The following is a 10,338-nucleotide window of genomic DNA, read 5'->3' as shown; positions in this document are numbered from 1 at the left end:
AGCTTCTCTCGGTCAGAGATGGCAGGCACATTGAAGACATGGGAGCTGCGGAGAGGAGTAGGCACAGCGGAACAAATGTGTTTTAATGCTGGATGGAGAAACAGCACGCCCTCCTTGGCCCCTTCGCTTATTTCCTAGAACTCTAGCCACCAAACCCTTACCCTCCGCAGAGGATGACTAGTGTAAAGGAAAGACTTACACACACACACACATACACACCACACACACACACACACACACACACCGCACACACACACACACACACAGGCATTCTGGGGTTCCCAGCAAATAGCCACCCAGACCACCCTGTGGGAAAGCTCCAAGTGGACTCCCACAGGATAGCTTCCAGCTGACCTCCGACAGAAAATAGAGCCGAGGAACCCCTCACATCCCAGGACAACCTTGAAGGCAGGAAAGAGACCAGAATAAACAGCATTACAATGACCTGGAAGAAATAGATATTGTACATAACTGAAGATTGTTGTGATTGATGATGATCATGATGATGGGATTGATTTAAAGTATTTTGAGAGGAAGAAGTGGAGGGAGAGAAGGAGAAGGAGGAAATGGAAGAAGGAAAAACAATAAAAAATTTAAAAAGACATTTTATCTTGGGATGGAGGAAAGATTATTGAAACTCCAAACTACAACAAAAACAGAGTACTGCTGGAAAACATTCAAGATTTAAGAAGGGTTTTAAAAATAAAGATAGGAGCATTAACAATTTTTCAAATCAATAAAAGACTTGCAAGATCAAATTAAAAACATCTTAGTGTGGGTGGGGATGGGAGGGAAAAACTAAGAGAGAGAAAGGGAAGGGGTGACATTGTCCCCTCCCAAAATGTACTCTTTACCTGACTGTAACCTAACATCTTTATAACAATTTTTTTAATCTTAGAAATTACAACAAAAAAGACAAAGGACACTGAAAATAAGAATGAAGGAAAATAAATACAAATCCTGCTCAGGAGAGTCAACATCAGAATTAATAGGGCTTCTAAAAGAAGAGAATAGAAAAATGTGGAGGAGATCATAAATAATAATCTCAAAAAGCATTGTGATCTGTGTGTGTGTGTGTGTGTGTGTGTGTGTGTGTGTGTGCATGAGAGAGAGAGAGAGAGAAGGAAGAAGGGAGAAAGAGGGAGAGAGAAGAAGGGAGGAGACTGGGATTTGAACTTAGGGCCTTGCAGTTTATAGGCAGGTATTCTTTCATTTAAGCTCTCTTATGTTTTATTTTTCCAGATAGGATCTTGTGCTTTTGCCCTAGAACAAGACCCAGCCTCATGTAGCTGAGGTTACAAGTGTGTGCCACACATCGGCTCATTGGGGTCTCACTAACTTTTTTGCTCAGACAGGTTGCCAAATTCATTCCTCCTGATGTCCATCTCCTAAGACTCTGGGATTTGTAGGTATGATCATATGGAACCCAACTTATGAAATTCTGCAGAATCCAACCTTCCAAAATGACAGAGCCCAGCAAGTGCTGGCCCGTCACTGTGAAATTTCAAAATACTGAAGGGGAAAAGGAAGAGTCTATGTGTGTGAGGTGGCGGTAGGTACATGTGTGTTAGACAGAGAGTCAAAATGGCATTTTTCATAGCAACACTGAAAGCCGGTGATGACCCAATGTCTCCGAAAGTCTGCATAAAATGATTTGTAATGTAGAATTCAGTTTCTAGTCCAGTTATCAGCCAGGTAAAGACATTTGAAGATGCGTGGACAGAAACATTTCAGACTTCTGAAACTTTCCCAGACACTTTCCCAAGGAGCCTTTCTCAGCAAGCCACTGCTGGAAAAGCTCCATGGAGACAAGAAGCACAAATCATGAGAGTGGATGGTGCGGAGCGCATAAACCAGAGTCTATTGCGGGAGAGAATGCCAGCCACGCCAGGGACTGAAGGGAGAATGAACCATTCCACCAGTCCAGAGAAAGTCCTTTGACTCAGCGAGGAGGCTTATGGTGGATCCTAGCTGGAGGACAAGAGCCCCCAGAGAAGCCCAGCTGTTTCTTTCCACGTCTGCCTTTCCTGTGCCAGGGTCTTGTGAGGTCCTGCTCTCTCTGCACAGCTGGATAGGACACACCTGTAATCCTAGCTACTCAGGAGGCTAAGATCTGAGGATCACTGCTGGAAGCCAGCCTGGGCAGGAAAGTCTATGAGACTCTTATCTGCAGTTAACCATCAAAGAGCTGAAAGTGGGCTTTGGCTGAAGTGGTAGAGCACCAGTGTTGGGCAGAAACCACTAAAGGACAGTGCCCTGAGTTGGAGCCCCAGTACCAGCACACACAAACACACACAAAGAAGGTAATATGTTCCCTCCTTTTACACTGATAAAGAAGCAAAGGGAAGGAACTTTCTTTTCTTTTGTGCCAGCTTTTTGGCTCAGCTTTCTTGCTGACACATGGTGCTCTACCATTTGAGCCACATCTCAAGTCCAGCTTTTTGCTGGTTAATTAGAGGTGAAATCTTGTAGACTTTTCTGCTTTAGCTGGCTTCAAACCATGATGCTTCAGATCATAGCCTCTTGAGTAGCTAGCATTACAGATGTGAGCCACCAGCGCCCGGCTCAAATGTGACTCTTTTATTTTTATTTTGGTAGTGCTGGTGCTTGAACCCAGAGCTGTACACACTTGTGTGGCTTTTTCATAGTTCCACTTCCAGCTTTTTACTAGTTAATTGCAGATAAGAGTTTCACAGACTTTTCTGCTTGGGCTGACTTTGAACAGTGATCCTCAGATCTCAAGCCCTTTAGTAGCCAAGATTACAGGCATGAGCCACTAGCGCCCCATTACATTTTTGATAAGTGATTTGAGCATCCATGGATTTTGATATCTGAGAGAGTCCTGGAGCCACCGAGTCTAAAGGATAACCATAGTTGTGTTCAACCAAGTTCTGTTTCTGAAAAAATGTAGCAGCGCTGGTGTTAGTCTTAAGAGACTGCAGTCCGCCCTTACTGCTAAGTCTCAAGGTTTTGTGACGTATTTGGGTGTTACTTACAAAGATTAGTCACTCGCTTAGAAATGATGAGACATGAGTACACCCCTCCCCCTCCTCCCCAACAGAGCCAAAAAGGGAGGGAGAGAAAGACCCTACATTGGTTGAGAATCTCACATCCTCCGGCGGGTCAGTTTCCTCCTCTTGCTGAATAGTCAGGGTTGAACAACTAGAGTTGAGTCCCTAGGTGACACTTAGAACTTCCAGAAAAATATTCCATGGTTCTCTTAGTGCCAACACAACATTTCTGGATTCTGAGCACTTAGTCACGATTTGTCTGTTTGGTTAGTGTGTGAATCCAGCTGAGCCGCTGGGGAAAGTGGCCTGTTTGGTGGTGGTGGGGAGAAAAACAGAACATTTAATCTACTGCCCAGAAAGCCCCAGGGCCACTTCGGAATCATTTGAGATGGTGAGACAATAAGAGGAAGAAAAAACAAAAACTAAAATTCATCACATCACATCTTATTCCATTTTTTTTTCATTTATTCATTCATTCAACAAATGTTATTCAGCCACTGTTATTTGTCATGGGTTGCAGGAGGTGCTAAGAACACCACTGCGAATAGAATGAGATTCCTAGAATTGAGGGCAGGCAATCTCTGGTTTGGATGTGGCTCCTCCCACAAGGATGTGCTGGGAGATTGGTCTCTAAGGCAACAAGTGTTGACGTGGTGAATCCCACCTGCTTACAATGCAGGGCCTTGCTGGGCATGATGGTACACACCTGAAATCCCAGGACTCAGGAGGCTAAGGATAAAGAATTACAGGTCAACCTGTAGTGAGACTTTGTTTCTAAAACAAATAGCAACAACTATAGCAATAAAGACCACAAAAGGCAGGGCCTAGTGAAAGGTGATTAGATTGTTGGGTGCTCTATCCTTGGAAAGGGATTAATGCTAAACCCCCGAGTATGCTGGTTCTCATGAGAATGGGTTGTTATTAAAAGGGAACAGTGACCCCTTCCTGCTCCTTGGCTTCCTGTCTTGCCATGTAGCTCCTGCCATTGTGATGCTATTTGCTGTGATAACCTCACCAGGGAGCAAACAGATGGGGCGGCCTGATCTTGGAGTATCAGCTTCCAAAACTATAAGCTAATAAACTCTTTTCTTTTTTCTTTGATTGATCAAGGGGCTTGAACTCTACGCCTGGGCACTGTACCTGAGCTCTTCAGCTCAAGGCAAGCACTCTACCACTTGAGCCACAGCACTACTTCCAGTTTTCTGGTGGTTAATTGGCAAGAAGAGTCTCATGGACTTTCCTGCCTGGGCTGGCTTTAAACTGGAGTCCTCAGATCTCAGCCTCCTGAGTGGCTAGGAGCCACTGGCTTGAGCCACCAGCACCTGGCCTTAAACTCTTTTCTTTTTTCTTTCTTTCTTTCTTTTTCTTTTTTTTTAGTCAATCTGGTGGGCTTGAACTCAGGGCCCTGGGTACTGTCCCTGAGCTCTTTTGCTCAAGGCTAGCATTCTACCACTTTGAGCCATAGTACCATTTCCAGTGGTGGTTAATTGGAGATAAGAGTCTCAAAGTACTTTCCTGACCAGGATGGCTTTCAACCTCATCCTCACATCTCAGCCAACTGGGTAGCTAGGATTACAAGTGTGAGCTACCAGCAGCCAGCTAAACTCTTCTTTATAAACCATCCAGCCTCAGGGGTCTTGTTAGGGCAACACAAAACACACCAATACAAAGATTGATTTAATTCTCCAAAGTAATATTTTCCAACAATTTAAACATTTAGAGAGTTCACACAATAGTAGTTCCTGACATTGTCACCCAGCTACCTTTGCTTGCTATTGTCACCGACCTTTTCTGCCAGCCCCTTGGTGCCACCCTGTGACTAACTGATGATGTGTGAAATACTTCAGGGACCATAGCAAAGTGCTCAGGAAGCATGATGAGAGTGGGAGGAAGCGGGTGACAGGAAAGATCGGAAGCAGGGATGCTGAATCTAACCTCTCACCAGTGCAACAGATCTCATCGAGCAAGGTGTGAACCAAGGGAGCCTTCAAGAAGCTCTGCATTTCTTGAAAGACCTTCTCTGAGTCTCCAGCACATTCCTAAAGCATTGGGCCAGGAAGGTGTATGAGAAAGAGCTTTCCCCCTGCTGTGCAGCTCATGCTTTAGGAGAGAGGCAAAGAGCTAAGAAAGAATCAGAATTCAAGCACAGTGTCATCGGGGTGCACCAAAATGCCACAGCAGAGTCTTCAAGGAGCAGTTCACTCCACCAAGGTTGGAAATCAGGCAGGTTCCAGATTCAGAGCAGCTAAGAGAGAAGGAACTGCGATAGGTAGTTGATTGAGGAGGGCTGGGCACCACCCTCTGTGTCTTGACTCCTCAAAGCACAGAACCAACATTGTGGACATCTGATAAATGTCTATTGCCTGCAAGGAAGCATTTTATGATTAAACACGCTCTTTTTGTTTTTTAATCTCCTCAAACTCAGTACTCCCTTGATACTTCCCACATGGTATTCTTCTTTTGTGGAATACTCTTCCCCCATGTCATTCTATGGCAAACACACTGTTATTCCACTTTTAGATTAAAAATGGCCCTCTGAGAAATGAGACCTCTGACCTTCCCATCAAAAATAGGTACCCACGCTCCACCAATCCTATCACACCCCCTCTTAAATGATCTTCAACAGCTGTACAAGGGGGCTTCGATTTAGGGAGGGAGAGAAAGACCCCACATTGGTTGAGAATCCCACATACATGCCTACCATTCTTCTCTACGTTTATCCGCCTCCCCGCTAGCCCTTGCCTACCCCATCAAGACCGATTTCAGCTTCCTGATACTCATTTTGTTAACTGCTCAAAGGGATTATACCATGGAGTCTCACCCCTGCCTCACCATACTTTATCCATTTGATTGTGTATGTATACATATAACCCGGTCTGTGTTTATGTGTCTGTTTTATTTTAGGTCTAACATCCTACATGTAAGAGAAAAACAGACTCCCTTTGTCTTCCTAAGCCTGGCTTACTTCACTCAATATGATGTTTTCCAGATCCATCCATTTCTCTGCAAATCACATAATTTCACTCTTCCTGATGGATGAACATAATTCCATTGCTCCTGCGTACACGTGTATGCATGCATGCATGCGTGTGTGTGTGTGTGTGTGTGTGTGTGTGTGTGTGTGTGTGTGTGTGTGCATCATGTTTTCTGGATCCATTCATCAGTTGTAAGACTCCTGAGCTGTTTCCATAATTTGGCTATAGTGGGTGGTGTTGCAATGAACATGGTGTCCAGGCAGTCACCCCTTTTTGGATCTCTGGAGCATTTTCACATCTCATGTGTCCATGTCTCATTTTCCCTCGCTCTTCACAGGAATGTAAGCTTAATAAGAGCAGAGATGGAGTCTCTTCTTCACAGCCACATTCATTCCCAACTAGGAGCCACTCTCAAAAATGGAACTGTGTATGAGACATGACAGTGGTTGCACGGTCACCATTGAAAAATCACACAGTACAGTGTGGAAAGAAAGGGAGGCACTGGGGTGTCTAAGGCAGAGGCTGATCGGCACAGCTGAGATGCTAGGTCAAGGTGGTTTGACAGGAAGCCCAAGTCTCCAGGAGGGCACTGGAAGTCAGAACTGGATGTCAGCAGTTCCAAGGCTGTAGACAGCCCTGTTAAAGGCTCAATAGGCAGAAGGAGAATTTCTGGATAATGGCCACAAATTGGGAAATAGGTCTTCTACTTTGTGTGTGTGGTGGGGAGGGGATGGGTGTCATGAGGCTTGAATTCAGGGCCTGGGCACTGTCCCTGAGCTCTTTTGCTCAAGGATAGTCCTCTACCACTTTGAGCCACACTGCCACTTCCAGTTTCTGAGTGGTTAACTGGAGATAAGAGTCTCACAGGAACTTTTCTGCCTGGGCTGGCTTCGAACTGCAATCCTCAGATCTCAGCCTCCTGAATAGCTAAGATTACAGGTGTGAGCCACCAATACCAGGCTACCTTTTTAAAATGTTCTTTGTGTGTGTGTGTGTGTGTGTGTTCTCTTTTTTAAAAATTGTGATTATAAAAGTGATATACAGAGGGGTTACAGTTAAATAAGTCAGGTAAAGAGTACATTTCTTTTTGGATAATACACCCCTTCCTTCACTCTCCCAGTTTTTCCCTCCCTTCCCACCCATAGTTGTATAGTTCACTTTTGATGTAGAGTCTATTGTGTACCACTGCTGCATTTGTTTGTTCTTTGTACCTCCATTTCTGTGCCCCCCACCCGCCCAAAGACAGATAAATGAATAAATAAGACAAAATGAAAAGAAAACAAAAACAGCAACAAAGACAAAATCTCTTGTTTCCATTTCTTTTTCATCTCATTTTGATAAACATTATTTTATATGATCAGAAGCACATAGGCATTGACCCTGTATGATCCTCTCTTAAGAATATCTTCCTTTGGTCTCACTGTGTGTGAATGCCTAGAGTCCAGTAAAATTTCTCATGTCCAATGTATTTTAGATCTAGCTTCCACATTTGAGAGTGCTGTTTGTGTCTCTGAGCCTGGCTTACCTCACTTAACATGATTTGTTCTAAGTCCATCCATTTCCCTACAAATGACATAATATCACTCCTTCTGTGTAAAATTCCATTGTGTATATATACCACATTTTTTATCCGCTCACATATTGTAGGTCATCTGGCTGTTTTCATAACTTGGCTATTGTGAATAGTGCAGCAATGAACATGAGTGTGCAAGTGTCTATACTGGCTTGCACTCATGTAGGACTTTGATAGGAGAAACTTCTATCCTAGTTTTGGTTGTGTTTCTTCAAAAGAGACTTTGATCCAGGTATTTGTGTGTTGTGGTTTATTTGGTTGGTAACCCCAGGTTAGCCCAGTGGGACATACAGATGGAAGGATGAAAAGAAAAGGAAAAGGCATGCCCTTTATGAGTCCTTTGAGAGACTTGTGGAAATAGCTCATAGTTGTTCTACAAAGAAATGAGGTAGCCAGGGATTTTATACCCTGACTTCTTTCCCTCCTTGGTATAGGGAGGCACCTGGTATAATTAACCCTCCGACATGTTGGAATTGTCCTGCACAAGTGCACAGCAGATATCTGTTTTGTTTTTTTTTTGTTTTTTTTTTTTTTTTTTTTTTGTCGGTCATGGGGCTTGAACTCTGGGCTTGGGCGCTGTCCCTCAGCTCTTCAGCTCAAGGTGAGCGCTCTACCACTTGAGCTACAGCGCCACTTCCGGTTTTCTAGTGGTTTATTGGAGATAGGAGTCTCACGGTCTTTCCTGCCCGGGCTGGCTTTGAACCGCGATTCTCAGATCTCAGCCTCCTGAGTAGCTAGGATTACAGGCGTGAGCCACCGGCGCCCGGCCACAGCAGATATCTGTAGCCAGAGAAGGACACCTGGCAAGTGTTGCCAGTAAGAAGCAGCAGCTGTGTGTGGAGTATGTGGCCATTCTCTGTAGAACCTGCCGGGGACTTTCACAGTAGCCAGGGGGACCGTGTATAATGACAACAACAACAACATTTGCTCTTGTTTGGCCTTCAGCAAAGTTTGGGGAAAGCACATTCCACATTTTCATTCTTTAGCCCTCCTCTTCTTTGGGAAAGGAAGTCTACTTGATTATATTACTGTTCAACAATATAACTGGGCACGGGTAGCTCATGCCTATAATCCTAGCTATTTAAGAGGCTGAGATCTGAGGATCATAGTTCAAAGCCAGCCCAGTCAAGAAGTCCATGAGACTCTTATCCCCAATAAACGAATGAAAATCTGAACAACCAAAAAGCCAACAAGTGGAACAGGGGCTTACATGGTAGAGCACTAGCTTTGAGCAGGCATGAGTCCCAGAACTGGGCTGGTGCTAGGATCTGATCTTGGTCTTCTTAGCTGTGATTGATGGAAGAAAGGCCTAGTGGCTTGCTCTCATCCTATTAGCCAGAGTGTTGTCAATTATCCCTATTCCCTGGGACACTGGGAAAGTGTCTGTGTTCACCAGAGGACAGAGCACAGGCATATCTTAGCCACAGAAAGACTAATTTGCATCCTCCTTCCCTTGGCTCTCCCAGGCACCTTTTGCTGTCCCCACCCTTTCCTTATTTCAGAAATAAAGCTGTTAAAGTGGCAAACAAAGAGAAAGAGGCTTGGCATTTGATTTTGAAATCCCTTTGGAAATGTATGGCTTGACAGAAGTCTGTGTCAAGGGCCTGTTTATTTTTTATTTGTTTGCTCTCCCTCTTCCCTGCATGAGTCTGATCTAGGTCTTGCAAAATCAAGAGGTTCAAAAAAATCAGAATGGGCTGAGCCAGTCAGTCTGGTGTGCCCAACCAGAAGAGGCAAATGCAAGGGGCAGGGAAAGAGGAGGGACTAGAGAGAACCTGGGGCCAGGCAAATGTGGACCTTAGGACAAGTCTGCAGACAACTCCACCTCCAGTTTTCTTCTACCTGGAGGCTGAGGTGGGAGGAGATCCAGGCTCTGCGTCCCTGACAGCTGGTGGGGCGGGGAGAAGACCTAGTCACTCTTTATGGAGACCCTGGAGGTGGGCAGTTTGGAAGTGTTTCCCATCCAGTGTGTGGAGTAGGCAGGTCCCTGTGTCTTCACCTCTGGGGCTAGCCAGCAGGGAGGCACAAAGCTCTAGAGCCTGTGAAAGCAGCTCTGGTTTTCCTGTGTCCTTGACAAACGTAATCTGGGCAGACAAATAACTGGGAACTAGATAGGACAGCTCAGTGGTCTGACTGGGGCTTTTTACTAAGAGCCAGATAGGTACCCGGGGAAGACAAAGAAAGGAATGAGAACCTGATACTGAGTTTAATGAAATATTGGATCAAAACACTTAAGAACAAAGAGTTAAGTCCTTTTGTCTCCTCTTTTGTTTTTTTGGTGCTGGTCCCTGGACCTTGAACTCAAGGATCAGGCACTGTCCCTGAGCTTTTTTTGTTCAAGGATAGCACTCTATCACTTGATCTGCAGCTCCACTTCTAGCATTTTTGGTGATTTACTGGAGATAAGAGTCTCACAGATCTTTTTTGTCCAGCCTGGCTTTGAACCATGATCCTCAGATCTCAGTCTCCAGAGTAGTAGTAGTAGGATTGCAGGTGTGAGCCACCAGCACTTTGCTTTTTTTGTCTCCTCTTTGCTGTAAGATTGGTACCTGACCAAAGGAAACATCCTAACAGGTACTCAGGTTGCTGTGCTGGAAGGGGGAGAGGACATGAAGCAAGGGACAGAAAGTCCTGTCACCAGCTTTTCTTGTGTGACCTAGAGCCTATAGTTTCCTCTCTGTGCTTCTGTGTTTTCTCATCTGCAAAAGGAGATGTAATACTACCCACTGCACAGACATTCCGTGAAAATCAAATGCAAATGAATAAACAACCCCCCCCC

Source organism: Dipodomys merriami, unplaced genomic scaffold, assembly GCF_024711535.1.
Source record: "Dipodomys merriami isolate MVZ:Mamm:240054 unplaced genomic scaffold, mDipMer1.0.p SCAF_97, whole genome shotgun sequence".
Classification (NCBI taxonomy): Eukaryota; Metazoa; Chordata; class Mammalia; order Rodentia; family Heteromyidae; genus Dipodomys; species Dipodomys merriami.
The sequence above is the reverse complement of the archived record's forward strand: the minus strand, read 5'-3'. Positions refer to the sequence as shown.